Source organism: Haliotis rubra, unplaced genomic scaffold (genome assembly GCF_003918875.1).
Source record: "Haliotis rubra isolate DU_JTF1 unplaced genomic scaffold, ASM391887v1 Scf112, whole genome shotgun sequence".
Lineage (NCBI taxonomy): Eukaryota > Metazoa > Mollusca > Gastropoda > Lepetellida > Haliotidae > Haliotis > Haliotis rubra.
In genome coordinates, this window is record NW_025765026.1 from 1,199,300 (window position 1) to 1,224,827 (window position 25,528).

At 37.7% G+C, this 25,528-nt stretch overlaps 1 protein-coding gene across 1 annotated transcript in view; it reads right to left on the reverse strand.

Annotated features, from left to right (window-relative positions):
- Positions 1-25,528, reverse strand: part of LOC124289638 (ceramide glucosyltransferase-like) — a 67,735-nt gene that overhangs the window by 21,853 nt on the left and 20,354 nt on the right. The window contains 2 exon segments of the mRNA XM_046726247.1: positions 4,534-4,646; positions 15,995-16,070. The gene's annotated coding sequence lies outside the window, so the exon portion shown is untranslated.

Sequence of the window (25,528 nt, forward strand, 5' to 3'; positions counted from 1 at the left end):
ATAAACAAGGCTAGAATGACAAGTCAGCCAAGGTGGACAGCAGACAGGTTAGATCGTTTATTTTCAAAATGATTCCAGTGGGAAAACACAGTAATCCTCTCAATGCTGGTGTTGTGACCTTTGGACAGGAGAGTAGCATTACAACACCCTCAAAATCTCTTGCAATAACTATTTAGTGGTAGGAGTTACTTATCATCTGAATTATGTATGGTCTGCATAAATGGTCAGCTTTCTAAATATATAAACTTTAAGTAGTTTATGTACCTTAAACAAAAACTATATTCAATTATAAAAAGGATTGGTCAGATTTCTTAGCACACCACCTGCAATGGCAATTGTAAACTTCCGGCACTACACATCGAGTGGTCTGTTATTTTCTTCATAATGAAATCATTGTATATAATTTCATCAATATGTTTTGCTCTTTGGTGAAAGAAACTCTTAAGATCCTCATTTTCTAAAAATTAGCAACTTTTGATTTAATTAGTTATAAACAAAACATTATCTGAATCATTTTATATATCACTGACTGGATGAATAGGAACGATCATGCCATGGCAACAGCAGTAAACAAATAATTCCACGAGATGACAAAAGAACTATGTGATCCTTTTGATATTTCCAACTTCATTTGCTTGAATTGATTACATCAATTTTAAATTATTTGTAAAATATTTCTCATGTTTATTGAATTTGTAAATGATTTCGTTTGACATTTGACAATCACATTGTTGACAACCACAGATGACACACATGCTTGCAATTGTTTTAGTTGAATAAACGTGACTAATATTTGAAATTATGCGCTCTTGAGCAGAATCTGAACTGAGATACATCCTAGCATAATGATTCAATGGCTAAATAATGCAGATCATATAAAATATATATGAAATTGTATCCATCGTTGCTGAAACTTGCTTTTTGGCATTCATACATCCAGTCAACACATACAAAAGTTGGTAAACTATCGGCGATAAATTTCCTGAATAGATTCAAACTCTAGTGAAATGAAAAATGAAGTACATGATTAATGTTTTCACCACCCTCCCTGAATATTGCTAATTGAGCTCGATATCAACTGCAGTTGTCTTTCTTCCTCTGTTGTATAGTTTTTGCAATATTGCAGCCAGTGTGTTAGATCGTATATGTTTAAAAAACTGATGTCATAATTCCATAGTCAAAGACTGAGTACAATCAGATTGTATTGTTTGCAGCACTACTGGGTTTGTCATATCCTAAATGAATGATAAACAATAACAGCTTAGGTCAATAGGTATTTCAGGGGCCAAGATTATCTTATACTAGTAACTGTGAAGTCCTAACTACTGCACCATCTATCAACAGATGACACTGTGAATAAAATGAATGTATTTGATTTCACCCACTTTTAGATCTACCCATATAAGTGACACTGAGGAATCACACACCATGTCTCCAGTATGACAAGTACACACCATAACAACTTGACTGTCATTTCAAAAATACTGGAAAGTCTTTGGATAAATCACTGGCCTATATGTTTGGAAAAACACTTATTCATCACATTTCTCATTATTACCTTTTGAGGCAAAACCTTCACTTATGCAAATAGAATCAAAAGCAAAACAACTTGAAACTTATCAATCAATCAATCAAGACTTATCAATCATGGTTTTCGCCGTTTTTAGCAATATTCCAGCAATATCACGGCATGGGGACACATCTTCAGCAAAGTGCCCATTGCGAACCCGGGACTTCGTGATATGATCCTGTTTGTTCTGTTTTATCAATCATAGCTACCCAATGCAAACATCTACAGCAAAGTCTATTGCTTCATAATGATCCTGTTTGTTCTGTTTTGTTTGTAGCTTAATGCAGCATTCAAATTGTCAATGACGGTCTGGACAGATAATCCAATGACGGACATCATGAGCATCAATGAGCCCAGTATAAATAAATATCTTGGTCATGGCATACTATATATGACTGCTGACAAGCGAAGATATTTCATGGGGAACATGATACTTAACACTGAACTTGTATATTTACCCTTGTTATTCCTTCCTATGACGTAATAAAGAGTGTTTATCGTGTCTTCTTTGTTTCATAGAAATCCAAATTTTCATTCCTAACCATTTACCTTATATTTCACAGAGGACCTTTAAAGTCCTCTGTGAACTGATTAGCAGAACACACATGTCATGATCACAGTGATACTAATGATGCTTTAAAAGAATGTAAGCTGACAGAGAATGGGTGTGCATATCATAAAGGTCATATTTTGACTCCTTAAAGGTCACATGCAACGTAAAACACAACTTTGCAGATTCTGATACCTTTCAGTATGGACTTACCGAAACAAATCATCAAAAATGCAAATTCAACTTAGAAAGTTGAAAAATAACGTGATGAAAAAACCCGCGCGAAATCGGAGTTCAAACGATGCACTAATTTTCCCCCAGCACTTGGGGGAAAAGTGGTTTCAACAGCTGAGCTGCGCTCATAGCACATGCACAGTGAAATAGGTTCGTGCAGCTTGGAAGCGGGTTGTCCGGCGAATACTTGGTGAAGGCTATGGTGTGAGCTATTTTTCTAATGTTTTGTTGATATTTCACAGGCGCGAGCTTTTTATATGTTATGACAGTAGATTACCGATTTAACTGTTTATATAATTTCATCTGTCTATTTCACCACACGTTCTTCTTACCGAGTCACTTTCTCGGTTCGATACTTAAAAGCAATGTCATTATTTAGCGTTGACAGAATTTCTAACTGTTATATAGATATGTTGTTGTCACAGACAAAACTCAATGTCTGTTTTATTGACACCTATGTGTCTGCCTGCCTGTCTGCTAATGACAATATTCAATACACAACTTCGATGACTGACCACATGCAAATTGAACTTAACATCTATCAGGCTATACGACCGCCTCTGTGGTGTAGTGGTTAGAGCGTCTGCCCGGAGAGCGGAAGGTCGCGGGTTCGATCCCCGACCGCGTCATACAAAAAGACGTTAAAATATGGTACTTGATGGTCCCTGTCTGGCGCTCGGCATTAATGGGTACAACAAGGACTGGTCGGCTCGGAGTCAGTATAATGTGTCTGAGTGGGGTATTCATGCTTCACTGCGGCATGGTATGTCAGTGGGCTAGCACTATTAAAAAAACCCAGCTTCAGTCTGGGCTAGTACAAGCAGCCGCACATACAGATACACATGCATGCACGTCGTCATATGAGCGAAAATATTCTCAAGCACGACGTTAAACCCAATTTCACCTCACCTCACCTATCAGGCTATACACCATAAACAAAACGCAGTGAAATGGCCCGAGTTCGGTCTGTCACATTATGTAATTACACAGACAGGCAGGTGTGATACTGGTACACATGACATGTTATGATGTCTGTTGATTGCAAATGTTATACACAAAAAATGAGCATGTATTCACAAAACCCAACATCTCTATATATGCACACACAATGAGCAGTGAGGGCATCTGCAAATGAACCAGCCGTTACACTTGAGTGCACACCCACCCGCTCTGACTGGGTTCAGTATCCTGGCTGCTTCGTTTCTTGGGAAGTAAACCCAAGTACAAAATATTGCACTTTTGATTTGCGATTGTACGCTTATAATTTTGTTTATATGTTTTTTCATAATCAGCAATGTATATTATATCATGAATAAGTGATAACTGTGTTTTAATTATGTTTGATTTTTTGGTTGCATGTGACCTTTAAGGTCATATCAGTTATAGTTAGCCTATTATATTCATGTCAAAATATTCTTCTCAGACATAATCATAGCAATACAGTGGGACACCTTTAATGCTGCCGTGCCAAACTGTTCAAGAGGTAATATATATACAGTAGTCAGCCAAAGTGTTAAGTTTATGGTTATTATCATTTTTTTTAATTCATAGCAAAAACTACAATTGAAGTAACGTGATAATAGATTATTCTTCTTAGATGCCGCATACAGCAAAAACTACAATTGAAGTAACGTGATACTGGAACACATTATATTTTCCCCAGCACTGCATCCAAATAGTCATGCATTTGAATATTTATTAACCAAATAACTGGTAGATCGGAGAAAAAATGAACAGACAGCTGATTGTTATTTCCTGCTTAGATTACCAGAAAAAGACAACTCAGTTATCTCTGCTCAGAATACAATGTCTAGCTGAAGGGGAAATACAGCCGAAAAGTAAATCATCATGTCTTGTGGTGGTTTATTGTAAATTTCCTGTTTTCTTTAATGAAGGTACTTATCTTCGGATTAGCACTTCAAGGGGAAAGGGAACTAAGTGTCTAAACCTGTCTTTAGTTTCTGGTCTCTGCTAGTATGTCAAAACCATGAGAATAAAAAATCACGCCAACCAATGTCAATTCAAAATATATCTAATAAGCAAGCCCTAAAGATTGCTTTCAATGTACAACCCCCTTTCAAAATACAACCAGATTTCCTATAGTAATGACTCCAAGTGTTAACATTGAATCAAGACTGCTACATCAACAAAGTCTATACAATAAGTAATATTTACTCACAGTGGGTACAGGATCCTCTAAAAGCTGGAGGGAAGATGTCGAGGAAATGGTGGGCACAGGTAGTCACTGAGTCAACTCACGTCAAACCTAGACATCTGGTGCAACTCACAAGCCTGAAATAAGCATATATGGAGCTGTTGTGAAAACGTGGTGAGTGACAGAATTGTCGATGAGCAATTGACAGCATTAGAAACCTGATTTTGATCAAAGAACCTGTGGAAATTCTAGAGTTGCTTCATTCAGGACTATGTCAGTATACTAGTGAGTGAGTGAGTGAGTTAAAAGTCACTTTGGCAATATTTCAGCCATATCGTGGATAGTCAGTATACTAAAAGTTAGGGAAAAGATATAGGTTTGGGAGTGTAAGAGAGTACTAAGACCAACTAGGGAGAGGTAATATTTCTCCTTGCTCCAAATGCACAAAGTATTCTTAGTGCATCATTTCCATATCTGTTCTATAGTTTTAATATTGCATTACACTTGTCATAACCTTTGATGACTTTCTGGAAATAGATCAAGAAGTGTTAAAAACAATAGCTTGGTGCTGCTTTACGTCAGTGACAAGACTGAATCTACTTGAAATGGCAAAATCTTGACTGTGACCTAGTTGAAAAACTGTTAGATTGTTTGTGTGCATGTTGTTAAACACAACACTTAGCTATTCCAGCTATCAGATGGTTGTCTGTAAAGAAGCATGTTTGGAACAAACACTGAGATTGACATATGAGCAACGATCTATGCAACAATCTATGTTTAATGAAAACCAGTTTTAACCCAGATTTTCATGGGTAATTGAGTAAGTGATTGAGTTCTGTATGATCCTAGCAGTTCAAGATTGGGTATATACTTAACTAAGGACTAGGCTTTGCTAGGGGGTTATCACTTTGCAAGTTAGTAGACATTTCAGGGAAACTTGTTTCCCTGAATACAAGAAAACACTGCAATGGAAATAGGAAGAGACTTGTTCAGATTTGTTGATCAGATTTGTTTTCGTACATGTTAAAAATACAAAAATACCAACTTAATTTTAACACCATATTTGCAATGAATTCACTGAAATTAATCACCATAACTGGCAATTTATCGATGAAAGTTTGACGACTCCATTCAACTAAAATCAGTCAAACAATGATAAAACTTGAAATTTGCTTCATGACAATCTGCAATAGCAACAACTATAAGATTCAAATGTAAGGTTTAAATGAATGTTTTGCTCAAAGCATAATATAGACCCATTACGTCATTTAGTTGTCAAATAAGGTGAATAATTATGCTGAATACACATCTGGATAAATGATAAAGAGAAATGTTTAATATTTCCATTGAATGTTCAGATATCCCTTCCCTACGACTGCTATGCAACACTTGACCCTTGATCTCTCTCTCTCCTCTCCCTCCTCAGTTTGACATACATAGTAAAGCCTCTATCTGGCCCTCATACCTTCTATGTTGCTCAGTCCTAGTAATCTGTTGTTGTCACTGCCATGCAAAACAAGTAATGAAAATCCCATGAAGAATTAATGTCCTGAAGAACTATTGTGATTACCTGCACACCACCAAGGTCTTCTACTATTCAATCAATCACAGCAGAGATCAATAGATCAATACCTGTGGACGAGGAGACCACCTTCACGCACCAATAACACATAGAAGCTAAAACGTGTTGCTTGGGCTTGGGACTTATGCAGAGTGAATTCCAGCCACAAAAATGTTTTGGATTTTCATGGTAAACATGGTTGGCCACTAAGTCTTCAGAAGGCTGCAGTTTTGATTAAGGCAAATTCAATGTCATGTTAATTATGCAGTTAATCTTCATTATAAATCTATTGATTTGATTCGGAGATAAACATACCATGTCTTCAATTAGACTGATTGACTGACTGAGTTTGGTTTTACGCCGCTTTTAGCAATATTCCAGCAACATCACGGCGGGGGACACCAGAAATGGGCTTCACACATTGTGCCCATGTGGGGATTCGAACCCGGGTTTTTGGCGTGACGAGCCAACGCTTTAACCATTAGGCTACTCCACTGCCCCTCTTCAATTAGAAGGTTTCAATCTTGTTTCAATGTCACTGTAAATTTCATTTGAAATGAAAAGTGTATAGTAAAATGGATAGGTTTCAAATTAGAATTTTCTGCTGGTGTGGTTTGTGAAAGAATTGCTTGCTTCCTAAAGCTGCATCAGCAATGTTTTAGCGGATATTCACAGCAAACAAACATTTATGGAGGGTAGCCAAGTTAGTCATCCTTGCAAACTCACTATTCAATGGAAACCTGTCTAAGTCAAACTGCATTTACTTAAAGGGTCTGGGTTTGTTTCTGTACACAGAACTTCATTCTTACTGTTCCATCTTGTTATTTCCCTGAAATAGATACTACATTAAAGCATGAAGGCAGATTCCAAATGTCCACACTGAATGTGACAAATTGTCAAATGAATAGTATTCACAGTAAGAACTTATTGCATGTGAAAACCTCAGCTGCCACATATGAGAAGCATAGTACCAAGCAGCAACATGCCTTACTCAACAGGCCTTCCCACATGAGAGTACAATTCAACCTATTTTGAACAGATCACACAATATGTGGAAATATGACAACACTTGGAACTTCAAGCACTATGTACATCGACCGAACACCTTGAAATGCATAAACCCAAACAGCTCACTGCTGTGTATTGACCCAACTTACAAGAAGTACTGTATCGTTGGAGTTGTCAACACCCTCTCCAATTCACCTATTCATCAAGACTTGGGAGACATGTCACATAACTTATATGTTGGTACAGGTTACATAATACAATAAAAAGATTTATGCAATACAGGAATTTTGTGAAGACAGCAGATTACAGTAAGATCTCTGTGTGAAAGTTAGCTGTGAAGATGCCCAACCTGTTTTCAGCTGATGTTGAACTTGTTTCGCTTACATAACATTTTTCAAGTAGCAAAATTCTGTTGAGGCTCTGGTGACAAAAGCTGTAAAGATTTCTAAATTTCTAAATGCTTTCTGCCCTGGCAATGTTTGAATGTTCAACATTTCAGTTTGCAAGTCAATAAAAAGCAAGCTTGTTTGGAAGCTACTGGTAGATAGCATCACTGCAACATGGTCTAACGATATCTCAGCTACTGGTAGATTTTCAGGGTCTTGGACTACAAAATGGGGATCCCAGACACTTAAATATTATTATTAATGCTATGTTGTAATCCCAGACACTGCAACATGGTCTAACTATATCTCAGCTACTGGTAGCTAGTGTCACATACTGTATCATGGTCTAACTATATCTCAGCAACTTGTAGCTAGTGTCACATACTGTATCATGGTCTAACTATATCTCAGCCACTGGTAGCTAGTGTCACTGTATCATGGTCTAACTATATCTCAGCCACTAACTATATCATCAGCTAACTGGTAGCTAGTGTCACATACTGTATCATGGTCTAACTATATCTCAGCTACTGGTAGCTAGTGTCTCTGTATCATGGTCTAACTATATATCAGCCACTGGTAGCTAGTGTCACATACTGTATCATGGTCTAACTATATCTCATCTCAGCAATACTGGTCTAACTATATCCTCAGCAGCTAGCTGTGTCACATACTGTATCATGGTCTAACTATATCTCAGCAACTGGTAGCTAGTGTCACATACTGCAAATGGTCTATCATACTGCAGCTCATGGTCTAGTGTCACATACCTGGTCAACTATATCTCAGCTACTGTAGCTAGTGTCACATACTGTATCATGGTCTAACTATATCTCAGCTACTGGTAGCTAGTGTCACATACTGTATCATGGTCTAACTATATCTCAGCTACTGGTAGCTAGTGTCACATACTGTATCATGGTCTAACTAGATCTCAGCTACTGGTAGCTAGTGTCACATACTGTATCATGGTCTAACTATATCTCAGCTACTGGTAGCTAGTGTCACATACTGTATCATGGTCTAACTATATCTCAGCTACTGGTAGCTAGTGTCACATACTGTATCATGGTCTAACTAGATCTCAGCTACTGGTAGCTAGTGTCACATACTGCAACACTGACGAGGGATGTCGACAGATGGATTGTTTGTGACCAATCTCATGAGGATAATGAAGATAATTTCAGTGACATCTGGTTAATTTACTGATCAAGTAATTACTTGATCCGACCTGTACTCCAGTTTCATATCGAAACTCATGCTCATCCACACTTACACAATTATAATTTCAACTCATTATATTTCCAAACTACCTGTCTATGTTCAGCTAAATGCTCAGCCAATATCTATTCAGTCTATAGTACAGCTTTTTAATTGGAAATCTCTTTGTAGTAAATTGAATACAACTGTGCTATTTCTTGTTTGATGGGCATTTTAGAAGTTGAGGTGATGAAGAATGATGACAATTTTAGTGGATATACAACTTCCTGCTTGACGACATTACAATGTAGGAAGACGTTTCCTATTCTCGCGGTACTTACGGATATCGGCTGAAAAAATAACACAAACAATTCTTATCGTATTCATGCTTGTTGTTTTTAAATGAAGGGCCTTCTCCTCTAACATCTAGATCTATCAGGCTGCTAGATCCATCAGGTGAATTACCACTCCTGAGCCGGTGATAAACAATGCCATCCGCCATTGATGAAACAAGGCTTCTCCCATTCTCGCAGTATTACCAGGAATTAGCGTTATTGAGTGTATGTAAAAGCAATCCTGCGGAGGGAAGGGAAAAAAGTAATGATAATATCCAAGTTGGTATAAACTCCCAATATTCGTGACACTGCAGATTTTTGTTCACTCACAGACTTGGGCCACTTCCTAGTTACCAGTCGTTGATGTAAACAACCGCTAAGTGTCATAAATCGGCGATTTCGGCAGAAAACGTGTTTACCACGAGAATAGAAACCAGCGAGGAATAGGAGGCGGACCTATATATGAAATGTCACCTTTCACAGAATAAAAGAAGTTGTGTATCCATAAAAATTATCTTCATTCTTCAACTGTGCCTTTAGCGTATGTACATGTGTACCAGTCATTATCAGCACACAGCACAAACATACTTTACAACTTCATATGGTTTCCCCATCAAACAAACAAAACATTATGTTTCTTTAAGGGAGAAAGAAAGACAAACAGACTTTGATATTAATGACTACTTAACTGACTTCAAGATCTTTAGGAATAAAATATCTACTACTGAATTTTCAACTGGACAGTCGAGGCTAGGATTACGGAAATATTACTTGCCCAATTTCTAAATTTGCTGGTATTTGGCTGGAGGGCTGGTAGCTATTTTAGACCCTGCACACTAACTATATCTCAGCTACTGGTAGCTAGTGTCACATACTGTATCATGGTCTAACTATATCTCAGCTACTGGTAGCTAGTGTCACATACTGTATCATGGTCTAACTATCTCAGCCACTGGTAGCTAGTGTCACATACTGTATCATGGTCTAACTATATCTCAGCCACTGGTAGCTAGTGTCACATACTGCAAATGGTCTAACTAGATCTCATACAGGTAGCTCACATACTGCACTGGTACTAGTAGCTAGTGTCACATACCTCAGTACACTGGTAGCTAGTGTCACATACTGCAAATGGTCTAACTATCTCAGATAGCTCATAGCTAATGTCACATACTGCAAATAGTCTAACTAGATCTCAGTTACTGGTAGCTAGTGTCACATACTGCAAATGGTCTAACTATATATCAGCAATTGGTAGCTAGTGTCACATACTGTATCATGGTCTAACTACATCTCAGCTACTGGTAGCTAGTGTCACATACTGCAAATGGTCTAACTATACCTCAGCAACTGGTGGCTAGTGTCACATACTGCAAATGGTCTAACTAGATCTCAACTACTGGTAGCTAGTGTCACATACTGCAACACTGACGAGGGATGTCGACAGATGGATTGTTTGTGACCAATCTCATGAGGATAATGAAAGATAATTTCAGTGACATCTGGTTAATTTACTGATCAAGTAATTACTTGATCCGGCCTGTACTCCAGTTTCATATCAAAACTCATGCTCATCCACACTTACCACAATTATAATTTCAGCTCATTATATTTCCAAACTACCTGTCTATGTTCAACTAAATGCTCAGCCAATATCTATTCAGTCTATAGTACAGCTTTTAATTGGAAATCTCTTTGTAGTAAATTGAATACAACTGTGCTATTTCTTGTTTGATGGGCATTTTAGAAGTTGAGGTGATGAAGAATGATGACAATTTTTGTGGATATACAACTTCCTGCTTGACGACATTACAATGTAGGAAGGCGTTTCCTATTCTCGCGGTACTTACGGATATCGGCTGAAAAAATAATACAAACAATTCTTATCGTATTCATGCTTGTTGTTTTTAAATGAAGGGCCTTCTCCTCTAACATCTACATCTATCAGCTGCTAGATCCATCAGGTGAATTACCACTCATGAGCCCCGGTGATAAACAATGCCATCCGCCATTGACGAAACGAGGCTTCTCCCATTCTCGCGGTATTACCAGGAATTAACGTTATTGAGTGTATGTAAGAGCAATCCTGCCGGAAAGGGCAGGAAAAAGTAACGATATGTCCAAGTTGGTATAAACTCCCCAATATTCGTGACACTGCAGATTTTGTTCACTCACAGACTTAGGCCACTTCCTAGTTACCAGTCGGTGATGTAAACAACCGCTAAGTGTTGCGCATCGGCGATTTCGGCAGAAAACGTGTTTACCACGAGAATAGGAAACCCGCGAGAATAGGAGACGGACCTATATGTAGAAATGTCACTTTTCACAGAATAAAAGAAGTTGTGTATCCATAAAAATTGTCTTCATTCTTCAACTGTGCCTTTAGCGTATGTACATGTGTACCAGTCATTATCAGCACACAGCACAAACATACTTTACAACTTCATATGGTTTCCCCCATCAAACAAACAAAACATTATGTTTCTTAAGGGAAGAGAAAGAAAGACAAACAGACTTTGATATTAATGACTACTTAACTGACTTCAAGATCTTTAGGAATAAAATATCTACTACTGAATTTTGAACTGGACAGTCGAGCTAGGTTACGGAAATATTACTTGTCCAATTTCTAAATTTGCTGGTATTTGGCTGGAGGGCTGGTAGCTATTTTGAACCCTGCACACATTACATGCATGTTAGAGCTGTCTGTGTACTAAAATACCACATTCTTCAACAGCATGAAAATTAGAAAAGGGTGATAATCATCATCTTGAACTTGAAACAACATTATTAATTTAGATTATTCAGACCTAATCTGACAAGATTTTGATGGTTAAACACAGAAATACTTCTCATGAATCTTGGCCTAATAGTTATAAAATAAGCAAACAATAAGGAAGACCTAAGCCTTTTTAACATTGCTAAAAGCAATCCTTGATCATTATCTATCTCTCAGTAAGTTTTGGAAATAACAGATGACACATGGTATGGTAAGAAGGGACCCTATGAACCTTCAAGTCTACTTGAGCTGACATGGGGTATGTCTGCATGATCATTACAGGCTGCTTGAGATGAGGAGGTGATCAAAATGGGAGTTGGTGATTGTCTTAGTAACTACATGAAACAAAGATAAAGAGTGAGTGAGTGAGTTTAGTTTTACGCTGCACTCAGCAATATTCCAGCCATATGGCAGCGGTCTGTAAATAATTGAGTCTGGACCAGACAATCCCGTGATCAACAGCATGAACATCGATCTACACAATTGGGAACGGATGACATGTGTCAACAAAGTCAGCAAGCCTGACCACCCTATCCCTAGAATTCATGTACATTTCCGGGGTTAAATTATCTTGATTACAGGTTTGTCTAAACCTGAAATCGTGACAACTGTTGTGAAAAATGAAAGCTTTATGTTTTCACAATCTACTGTCATTTAATCTTGTCACCTGCTTTGCCTAGCTTCCGAGTTACAACTTGTTTTCATAGACGATTCTGTCAAAATTGCTTGTTGTCATAACAATTACCTGTTGGCCAGATCTGGCTTTTGTTCCCTAATTTACTCGGGTGTTAAACCATTCATGTCAAGTGATTTCAATATGGTTAATTCAGTGGGTTGGCATTTTGGTACAAAGCAGACTCTGACATGTCCGGAAGTAATTCAGACAGCGACAATCTTTCCATTCAATCTTCAATGAAGAAACAATTGCTAGGCCTTATTTGTTCGAGCCAAACACTAGTGAAAGTTAAAACGATGATCAGCGTCGCTCATCACGATCGACTAGTATCTACATAGTGGTGAGTGGACGTTAACCATGTGAATGTAGCAAGAAATTTATCCCACAATATTGTCACTTCTACCCCCACCTTGCTTCCGTGGAAAAAAATCATTATGTTACAAGTTCTGTCATGCAAAATCCTTTTGGTCATGATTTAAATACATATTTAACTACGAGTAGAAAGTAGTTTTGATTTTCTGACTTGATGAAAACAAACCATAATCTCATTTATTCTTGAACAGACTTTTGCCCGTGGCGTACGATTTTTTAAAAATGGCGGCGTCCTGTCGCGAACATCCGACAGTCTGAGAATTAATGCAATTTAGGTTTGTTTACATCGAGCTACAAAATCAAAACTACTTTGTACTGGTAGTGAAATATGTATTTGATTGATGGCCAATAGGATTTTGCATGACATAGCTTATGACATAACAATTTCTCTCTTGGAAGCGAGGTGGGTGTCAATATAATACTACTTACAATATTATTGTCACTTCGACCTCAACCTCGCTTCCGAGGAAGAAATCGTTATGTTACAAGTTGTGTCATGCAAAGTCCTTTTGGTCATCAATTATATACATATTTTACTACAACTGGTAAGTAGTTTTGATTTCTTTCTCTCGATGAAAACATCGAGAAATCAGCGAAATAATGAGCTTATTACAGACTTTATATACAACTGACTGAAAATCATTCCTCACATAATGTCACTTCTGGTTCGCTGCAGTGCTCTGGCGACAGAGTTACGTAACCTCTCTGTGGTTTCGTTGGCGGGCGAGAGTGAAGCAGCTGGCTTTTTGGCAATTGTAATCGCTTGGTATTAATAATCTACAAGTTTTTTTAAGAATGAATTTGGTGTTCCGCTGAAGATTAACCACAAGTCTTTCATATGTAATGGTTAAAAGTGTACAAAAAGACAAAGTTTATTCGTTCTTTAAAAACTGACAGCTTGTCAATTTTTTATATGCAATTTCTGATTGGAGTCATGTGATTCTGTTATGTATCTCTTTAATTACTGCAACCACTTCTTAACTGCGTAACGACACAAGTGTTTGCACAAGTTATCTGCTGTTGAAATGACCCAATTTTGAACAACAAATAGAAACAAAACAAACAATCTCTAAACCTTACCATCCAGAATATATTCATGATGACATTACTGAATGAGGGTTGGGAAATAACTGCAATCAATATCTGCATATGAATTAGTCCATCGTCTGATGTTCTGTTATTTTTTCAACATCTGCATAAGTATCTGCTCGAAAACAAGCATGTTTTCACTCATACATTCAGAATTTGCAATTAAGCATGAAAGTAAAAGAATCCTTGTCAAATTTAAATGTTATAAGTTAAAGATATAGGTGGTGCCTAGACTCAAATATTACACAGGAACAAATCTCAAAGCCCCTGGCTGAGAATGCCCCCTAACATATTTGGATTAATACATCTTGCATCCAGTGCATGTTGACATGAAAACCTTATTGCATTAGATGAAACAAAGTTGCACACTGGTCCTATTAATCTATCAAAATACACAATATCTCAGATCTCTAGTTGACAGTTTCATGATCATTATGCATTCATTACTAACTGATAAAGTATTCATATCACAATGTCATGAGTGGTATAATGCATATAGATTATCATTAGTTGAATAACCCAAATTTCATAACATAATACATATGTCTTTTTCAGTGATAGATTGATGCTATGCTATGGTACAGTACAGTACAGTACAGTACAGTAAGATTAATGTACCCACAATCTGATGTCAAGAAAAATTTAAATAAGTCACACATAACAAAGGGATTATTGACGCGGTATGGTAAATAGAAATGAGAGAAACTGATTGTGTTTGAAATTCAGTATTGTTTGATCAAGTAAAGGTTACTAGACACAAATTTGAAATTCTTTGCTTGCAGGAATACCAGTTTGCATTTTTCAAAAACAACTCGCACTTGTTTTATATAGCTAAATTGAGCCCTTTAATACTAGTTTCATATTGTAATAAGAATATTGAACATCAAAAGGTTTGACATGAAACACTGGACAGGACATGCTTATGAAGGTCCAACGTTAATTAGCATGATATTTCTGACCTTTGGAGGAAGGTATGTCTGTATGTGTGGCATCTGGGCAGCCCCCTTCACTGACTGAGACATGGGTCACAGACAAGTGTCAAGGTGGAGTCAGGCAGGTGGAGAAGGAAGTCAGAATGTGTAACATAGAGAAGATATGCTACCTGCTCTCCAGGAAATGCTTTCATGTTAATTGGGTAAATTGAAGTTAAAAACATTATCTTTAAAACATGTTCTCTTTATCATTCTAGGTGTGGTAACCAGAAACAATTTTTTATTTTCTTCTTCTTATTATCTATTTTATTTTATTTTTTGAAGGTGTGAGTGTGTGTGTGTGTGGAGAGAGAGAGAGAGAGAGAGAGAGAGAGAGAGAGAGAGAGAGAGAGAGAGAGAGAGAGAGAGAGAGAGAGAGAGAGAGAGAGAGAGAGAGAAAGAGAAAGAGGGAGGGAGGGAGAAGGAAGGGTGAGAGAGAGAAGGGAGAGAGTGTGGGGAAGGGGGTTTGAGTTGAAGATTACAGTACTGGTCGTAATGATGGTATTTGGAACTTTTTAATATCCACAGTTGACAATACTCAAGTAACAGGATCTTTTAACAGCAGGGCAGTATTTCCAGCTGTTCCCTGTACAACTATAGACAACCACAAATGCACAGAGTACAGGGTAGGAGAATCATGTATTCACCAAGGTGGTGTGAAACTGACTTTCTCCTAGTTCTCAAGAGTCAATGATGACAATTCAGTGATCTCAAAATCAGTATATTTTCATTGAACAGCCCAAGATTTAAAAGTGTTCCTTCATCATGCCAAATGCTTGGGTTTCAATTCCACACAAGGATACTCGGTTTGAAGGACATTTCTGTTATCCCGTACCATAATATTGCTGAAAGCAGTGTAAAACCATACTCACTCACACACTACACCATTGAACCAGTTTAATGTACCAGTTGTTGTAAATCTTGGATGCAGTATCTGAATGACCATCATCAAAAACCAGCACACTGGAATCAAGCAGCCGCAATCTACACTGATCAATATGAAAAATTTCTCAAGCACATCCATCAAATCTTGGATGCAGTATCTGAATGACCATCATCAAAGCACACTGGAATCAAATATCCCATCCGAACAACATACAAAGCTTACCTAATGTACTGGCAAGTTGTAGTATTTCAAGCAGTAGATTTAAGACAGTCTCTCACTCCCAGGTAGAGATTATAATCTGCAACAGATATATGAATGTTCTCAAATATAAGGGTCACATATAACATAATTGAGTGCCTGTATCAAATTGTTCATCAGTAAGAGCCAGGAATATTACATGTCTGTCCCATGATGGTGGTATATGTCCACACACTTCTATATGGAGTAAATAATGTGAATATGTCTGAACTCATATTTTCAAGTTGACTGGAAGTCAGCTTGTCAGGGATGTATCTTAACCTGATCTTTGTTTGTCATTTCATGCCACACTCAGCAATATTCCAGCTATATTACAGAGCCGAGTAAATAATACATACCACCAGGGAATGATGACATGCTGTCAACCATGTCACCAAGCATGACCACCAAGTCTATTAAGTTATCTCATATTACAAGCATAGCATGAATCATAGGAGCAATGTTAACTCGGAATGAACATAACCAACCTGAAATGTACTAAAGAATACAAAAGGACACCCCAAAAGCATGAAATTCTACTAGTCTTCATAAACATTAGACAAAATAACTTGGTCAGTCTTCCAAACCAAAGAGAATAAATTAAACAGGACTCTTACTAAGTCTTGAATGATTTGTCAAGTAGAGATTGCCTCAGCTCTAAGAAATTAAGGATTGCATTTGGAATTTTTTTTAGACAATATTTGTTTTATATATTTGATTAAATAAGATAACTTTATTTCTGTGATTAACTGTCAGTCTAGAACTGATTCACAACAGAATACTAGTGCCAAATGGCATCCCTGCTTGTTGTAACTTCTGTTGATATGTTATTGGTCTATTTGTCACCTGTTGCTCTTAAACAATTCACAAATTCGCCACACTTTTGTATCACAGTCACATCCTAGTACAACTGTTTCAGACAAGAGCGCTGATACGAGATATGAAAAAATTCTTATGTCATTTTTTTCAATTGCAATGCCATTCCAGAATCAGCACATAACAAACATAGCTGGAAACATTGAACTGAACACTGAAAACATAGAAAGACATGCTCCCAAACCAGAAACACTATGATCCCTTGGGACATATCAGTGACAAAAGAGACATCGCCTGTTTCACCAAGTGCTGGCTGCACACTGCACATTCTGCAGGTACAAGTCCAGAGAAGGGAACAGTTGAGATGTCCATGAGCCAATCATCTTCACGTGTATACATATCATCAACATCATTAGAAAACACAATCACTCACAGGTGCCATGATGACACAAATCATACTTGCTAATAAGAGTAATTAAGAGTGAGTGAGTATCATATTACCCTTTTCAGTATCAACAGTATCACAGTGGGAGCACTGGAAATGATCTGTACACACTGTACTGAAGGGAATTGAACCCATGTCTTTGAAATAACCATTAAGTTACCCCATTTGGTAGCGTAAATGAGCTCAGACAGTGTTAACCTGTTTAAGGTATATTCTAGGCAAATCATGATGAGGAATATCACGATAGGAATTCCAACATCCATTTCGGGAATCAAACACAGGTCTTTGTCTAATCTATATACAAATGATATTCTGGCACTCACTGTCTAATTCCGAAGTTAATCAACAGTCACTTCAAAGTTTCTATGCAACACGTCAGCTATAAATATGTTCTACTTGTTGTGGTAACAGTGCAACACTGATTACACTGATAACACACTGATGATGGTCAATATACAAACACTACTGATAATATGTGATGTCTATCTAAAATGTATCTGAACATGGATGCTAATCAGTTTGATAATCAGTTGGGTGGTGACACTTCAACACTGATGTTGGCCACTATGTCATAGGCTTCAGTGTTACTGAATTTGTTCACTTCCAATATACATACCAATAAACAACTGTAATTTTGATTATACAACAGAGTTCATCAATGTTCATCATATGGTGATGACATGTAATAATCTAATGCCTAAGGCTTTAGGAAGGATAACAATATATGCATGAACAACTTCTTTATTACAGTGAGAGAAGCATTTCGGTATAGGTTCTAACACTGTTATCAAACAAGTGAGTGAGTGAGTGAGTATGGTTTTACGCCGCTTTTAGCAATATTCCAGCAATATCACGGCGGGGGACACCAGAAATGGGCTTCACACATTGTACCCATGTGGGGAATCGAACCCGGGTCATCGGCGTGACGAGCGAACACTTTAACCACTAGGCTACCCCACCGCTCTATCAAACAAGTGATGAACAGAATACATATGAACATATGAAGGCTACATATCACTACAGGGGGCTACAGATCATCCTGCATGAGAAGTCTCCCAATATGTACTTTGTACTTTGGATGCAGAATCCTGATGGAAACATGCACAAGTACAGGTTTAGAAAGACATGGTGGTGGAAAACACAAACTGTTCATGATTTTTATCAGAACTCCTTTCAAAGTTCATATTCAGTGAAACAGTATATTTATAAAGAGAAGTATGTGATTAAGGCTTCAGTGAGTGATTTGTAAATCAGATGTTTGTTTTTTAATGATTTGTACGTAATTCAGGGCTTAAAAATGTTGATAGAAACAAATAAAATACGGATATCGAACAAAGAATGAATGTAGTGATACAGTCACCACAGCTAATGTGAGTCAAGGTCAACGACTATCAGTTTCTGTTCAATATCTCATGAGAATACAATCTAACCAAATCTATGACACTCCCAGCTGGTGTCCTTGTCGCAATTGATTCTTTCATGCTTCATGAAAATAAATGCTAAAAGTATCTGTCTGTGGGGTTGCAATGAAACTTGAAAGCTCACAGGGTTAAAACTATTCACCAAGCTGTTCCATCAAAGTACGAAAATCAATTGAACAATAGATGAGACATCAGCCATGACTGAAACTAGAGCAGAAATCACCCTGTTTGTTTGAATAAGATTTCAGTTACTCAAATACTGCTTATAACTTGCAAGTTCTCACATGTTTCTTAATTCTAAAGGCATGGGTGGCCTAGTATTTACTGTACAGAGAAGAATCCCACGGGCTCACCAAAACCAATGACTGAAGGTTGGAATCCTTGTCCTGAGAATGTTTTTTACATTTGTCTGTCCCATACCGTGTGTTTTACCAAAGTGGTAAATGTAGATCTGGAGACCTCACCTCAGGCTTGCCTTCCATATTAAGTAAAGACTGACCCAGTATTTTGTGGATTCATCTAACAGTTTTCCGAACGAAGCATGGAAGTCAAGTGGATTGGCCCATGCTGGAATGACCATGATGTTAACTGTATAAATATTAGGATCCCTGATTCAAATGCTATTGAAACAAACCACTAATACCCCTTTACTTTCCACCACAATACCAAATGTGATAACAGAAAGTAATATGTACATCAGTACTTTACCCATGAATACCCGGGTATAAGTACCTTACCCGGGTTAGAATTGGTCTTCAGTAACCCATGCTTGTCGTAAAAGGCGACCAACGGGATCGGGTGGTCAGGCTTGATGATTGACACATGTCATTGTATCCCAATCCCGTAGATTGATGCTCATGCTGTTGATCACTGGATTGTCTGGTCTAGACTTGATTATTTACAGACCACCACCATATAGCTGGAATATTGCTGAGTGTGGCGAAAAACTGATGCATAACACTCATATAAGCTATTGAAGCAGAATTAGTAGGGAGAGGCATACAGAAGGATCCTGCCTTCAGATCCCATAGTGTATGATCTATCATTATTATATTCTTAAGGGTGAAATACTGTAAATATTGGTGAAAATAAAAATGGTATTTTCACTGAGTAGAATATCACTTTGCCTGGAAGTTGGAACTCAAGGGCTAGACTGTAGTTGGGTTGCGTAATAATATGCAGACTTACTCCATATCTCGATCATTTATAAACAATAATCAAAATATAATAAATAGAATATTCTGCGCCACTCATGAACATATCAACTTTGTCAGACCAGGAGATGAAATATACATGTTATTTGACAACATTAACAAAATATCCTCTATGTAGTGTGAAAACTAACACAGAATAATGAAAAATAGGTGAGATAACTGTCCTGCTGAATAATGGAAGAGAACCCATTAGTCCAGGTTAGAACAAGGACTTGAAACTCTAACCAACTGACCTGAACATATTATGTGTCCCAGCTCTATCACAAACTGACAGGTCCTGATGATTTCACACATACCAAACAGCAGTCACACTCATTCTAGTACATACATACCTTGTGTTATGTAAATATACCACTTAGATTGATAACCTGGCTAATCTAAATGACGTATTGCAAAAATGATGTGACAAAATTAGGCCACAGTATGTTGATACCCTCTGTCCGATCACAGTGACCCAACATTATCTCTTGGACTTACACCTCATTCATCTAACCTGGAAAGCAGCCCACGCGAGATAGGAGATGCGTACCGGAACCAGCAGAATGTCTAGACTTGCTTGAATCTGTCAATTAGGGCTGCAGCATAACCATTATCGCCATAGAATTACAACTAGAGCTAGGCGGAACGAGTAATAACATGGTAGAGGGACTGTGAGACATGTTAATGATCTCCCTGCAACACTTAAAAGGTGGTTTCTGTGATCTATGACATATGAACCCCCCTCAACATGCTAACCTCAACTCCTTGTACCTGACAAGCAAGGGGATATATCAGTTATAGTCCGTTTGGCTCAAAAGCAGACCGATGAATTGCAATCTAACTCGAAAACTTATAAACATAAAATACTCAATGAAACACTGATCATAATGAAAACGTCAGACCAACTCTGAGAGGTGTTTGCAGAATTTATGTCCTAAAATTAAAAAAGTTGTTTAACAAACTATCATTAAAATATCAACACAGTTCACTATTTGTTACGAGAAGGAGTGCAGAGAAAGGGACAGCCGGGTGTGTGAGAAAGGATGGAGACGGCACAGCACAGGTTAATGAATCAATAACTTTGTCAGCACTTGTGCACGTGCTTCTCTAACACCTGGCTGTCCGTTTCTCTGCACTCCTCCCTCGTAACAAATAGTGAACTGAGTCAATATTTTAATGATAGTTTGTTAAACAACTTTTTTAATTTTAGGACATAAAGTCTGCAAACAAATCACAGAGTTGGTCTGATATTTTGATTATGATCAGCGTTTCATTGAGTATTATATGTTTATTAGTTTTTGAGTTAGATTGCAATTCATCGGTCCGCTTTTGAGCCAAACGCACTATAGACACCATCATTTCCCTCAGTCACAAATTATATCCTACTGCAATTCACATTGTAGTCTATTCACATTGGTCTGAAGTAGAGTCTGCTTAGCTAATGCCATTACCCTCCAAATGACAACATCACATTTCAACACATAGTTACCAGCTGCCAAGGAGATAAAACAAATATTGGTCCAACTATTACGCAATAATCTTCGAGAAAACTCAGAGTTCAATAAGTCATTGTAACTTGACAACACTCACATGTACATGAAATAAACATTCATAGTTACTGTAAAATTCAAAAACTGACCTGAACGTGTTTAGCATAAAATAAAACAACAGGCAGATCCTAGAACACTCTATGCTGAATCACTCAGGTGTGTGGCCATACCCGTAGCATACCAACAATATCCTGTACATGCTGTCAGAAAGGCTCCCGGACTGGCTGTCAAAGCCCATTAGACAGACCGTGTGTTGGGCTGAGAAATAATTGGACAAGGAGAGACAGAAAGAAACAAAAAGCACACTAAACCAACCCCAAAAATACTGATATCCCACCACAGGATCTACACAGATCATGTTGATCCACTGACATGAATAGAATACACATCATCCTACACAAGACAATTAATCTGTTGTTGATTATTTGTAACAAAATCAATTTACCAATCCAACATCCCTACCATACAACTGAGGATGTGCCCCACACTTGAAATCCCTTCTTACCCCGGAGGCGTACACAGGGTGTCTCTATGCTACCATCCCCGCTCCGACTTGAGGTTGCTGAGTGTCCGGACGGTAAGTGTGTTGTACCAGTGCCTCCAGGTGACGCGCACACATTGAATAGTATATTGATCTGTTGTTTCATGCTTCATCATGCTTAATGGCTAACAAGAATGGCTACAGCTGCTTTTGACTTCCATTCTGTACGAAGGACTCATCGTTTCAGTCTTATACATGCTTATTTGTAAAAACTAAAGTATTTTTACCACACATGACAACAAAATATTGTCAGTCATCTTTAACATATTATGTTTCTATGACAACAAATGTGAATTCTACTCTGCATCAAACAATTAATCAATACTCATCCGTGATCATTGATTATTTTATTAATATCTGTAACAAATTACGAATAAACCAAAACAAGGTTCAACAAACTAGCATGACACAGCTATTTGTTTAATATAAATACCGACAAATGTGGCTGAAGTACCTGTATATTGCTCTGTTTCCTGAGTAATTCGTGCCACAGCTGGCGACATGAGTCAGTTCCACACACTAATATCCATAGGTAATGCCAGAACATACACAAACACACGATAAATATGCACGTGTGATACTGATCAAGTCTTTCTATCTTTTTCACAGAACTGTAGCCCTTTGACAATACGAAAAAAAAAATCCAGTTGTATATTTTCCAGGTCCTGTATCCTAATTGCAGTTGTATGAAACCCTGATAAGATAGGTGCTATTTGGAGAAATCCAACATCTCATCTGACCACTTAAACACTGGATGGTTCATGTACGTCACGGACATTACTACACACCACGAGATTGTGAGTTCTTATCAATGGGTCTGATTCATGCTTAACAGGGTTGTTGAATGCCATGTGTGCTGTCATAAATCGTTCAACTCACAAGCACGGTCAACCACTGGTTCAAGCACACCCAAAACTGTTCCACATGAGTATGCGTACTGAACCACGCTAGCTCACCTGATGGGATTATCCAGGTCATTGGTCATACTCTAAATATAGCAGATTACCACCGGCACGATTTGAAAGGGGCCCGTCCTTGATAATGATTTCAATCAGGACTTAAAAGGAACGCTGTCTTAAAAATAATTGGTGCTCAGATTTTTTTCATTTGCAATTTGATAAGGCTATGTATATATGATTATGAATAAAGCATATAGCATGAAATGTAATAAGCTTAACAACCTCAATATTCCAAGTATTTTGTTGAAAATATTATAGATTTCATTGTATCTATCATCAGAATTTTGTCTTACTGAAGTAAGAATATGAGGGAAAAAATGATAATGGACAAACTTTACAGTTTGTTCATCTGTAAAACACAAACAACCTGATGTAACATCCCCACATGTAAATTTGAATAAAAATAAAATATTTGGGGAACAACATTTGGATTACCAACATTATCAAAATGTACTGAAAATATTCACCTCTGGTCTTGATCTCACGGTGAGAGAAGACAATCAACAATAGCAGCAAATATCTAACAATAAAAATTGCTACCATACCTCCATGCAAAATATTAAAAGCTCCAACTGTTTCAGGCTACCTTGTTTTGCCTGCATTTTCATAAAAAGTAGTTCCGTGAGAACATCACAATGAGCATGCACGCACACAGGTGTGAAATCATCAGTAACAAGGTAACGAATACCTATTCAACAAAGACTGATAGTCTGACCAGTACAAAGGTGGCTGTGAGGCCAGTTTCAGGTGAAACAAACATGACCCCCCACTCACCATGATCAATGTAATCCCAACATAACTAACACCTAATATGCCCATGTTATGCAACCAGTTATTGCTGGCACCGTTATGTAGTAATACAGAGAGAAAATACTATAAGTGTAGGTGATTTGTACAGCCCTTGTAGTATTTTTAAACATCTGCATCAATGAAGCTGATTGTTGTGATGCTCTATTTACACAACACAGCATCATTCACTGAAATCAATGTTGCAGCAGGGGTACTCCAGATGTTTAACCAAGTCAGAAGACAACGAAAGCATATGCATGTATACTATTAAAAAAAAGTGGGGGATATTCCATTTTTCGAGCATACAACTAGCCAATACCAATGCATATGAGAAAAAGTAATATATATCCATACAGATGAAACATTTCCAAAGGAATGGAATAATTTGTCACATTTTCCCTTAATTTCTCATCATCATCTGTTTCCTCCTTGGCTTCATCATTTGCATTTTATCAATCTTGTAAATCCAATATCCCTTACTTTTTTTGAATGGTATACAAAGATTCTGCTTATTATAGGCAGGACTTTGTTGGGAATTGTCGCTAACTCAGTTTGTTTGTCCTTTAACAGTCGTCTGAGCTTTAACCTGACAGCCTATATATAGTTGAGTTTATGCAGATGAATCACAGGTAATACAATACTTACTGAACCAAGCCAGTGGACTATCCGTTTGGTCGCTTCATACAACCTGGTCCTTACCTGGTCATGGTTCAACTTGACCAGATGTACTGAAGACACCCGAACACTATGTTTAGTCTTCTCACATCAAAACTGTGGTTTAACAAACTATGTTATTGATCAATTCAAAACTTTGAAATGTTTAAAATTCATTAACCAAATGAATTGTTTCAGCATCCAGCAACTGACTGACTGAGTTTGGTTTTACGCCGCTTTTAGCAATATTCCAGCAACATCACGGCGGGGGACACCAGAAATGGGCTTCACACATGTGGGGATTCGAACCCGGGTCTTTGGCGTGACGAGCCAACGCTTTAACCATTAGGCTACCCCAACGCCCCGCATCCAGCAACTGAATCAAAGGAACGGGTTTGTGTGATATAGCATGATTGTGATAGCCAAATGGTGAAAATCTTCACCATATTGTGTTTAAAAATATGCTTGATGTGCTATTACAGTTTACAATCAGGATTTGTAAAGGTAATAATTTTCAATTTTCAATGTGTGAAGCCCATTTTTGGTGTCTCCCATTGTGATAATGCTGGAATATTGCTAAAAGTAAAAGCAATGCAAAGCCATACTCACTCCATTCTGTTGAACCTAAGTGACCCTGTGGAACCCCACCCCCTGCCCCTCTCCCCTAATCACATAACTATCTATAGTGCTTACACAGTGCATGTTCAAATTTTCATGATGATATCTTTCAGTTGTCTTGTCTGTTCTTGTCGATATATGCATGTGCGATGTGCCATGACTGTACTGTGAATGGTTCGGGAATTCAGCCCCGAAACAAGCTCAATCTTGATTTCCGATCACTCCCACCTGCTATAGGATACCTTGAACTTGTTGAAAGGTGTCTAAATTATTCATAATTGCTCTAGTTGCATAGTATACTGGACAGATCCATGCACGGACACAAAAACAAACCAAGTTCATTTGTATATCAAATGCCTGCTTCATGACCACTGTAGTGGCACAATTCCTGTTCTGTCCTCATTTTCACAATCAAACCTGTTATGATAATTTTCAAAAGTGTTGGTAGCTGATAATTTGACACAGGTTCAATCTTTGTATACACCTACGCAGTGAAAGCTGTAGAAAAATCAAAAGGAATACATCAATCAGTT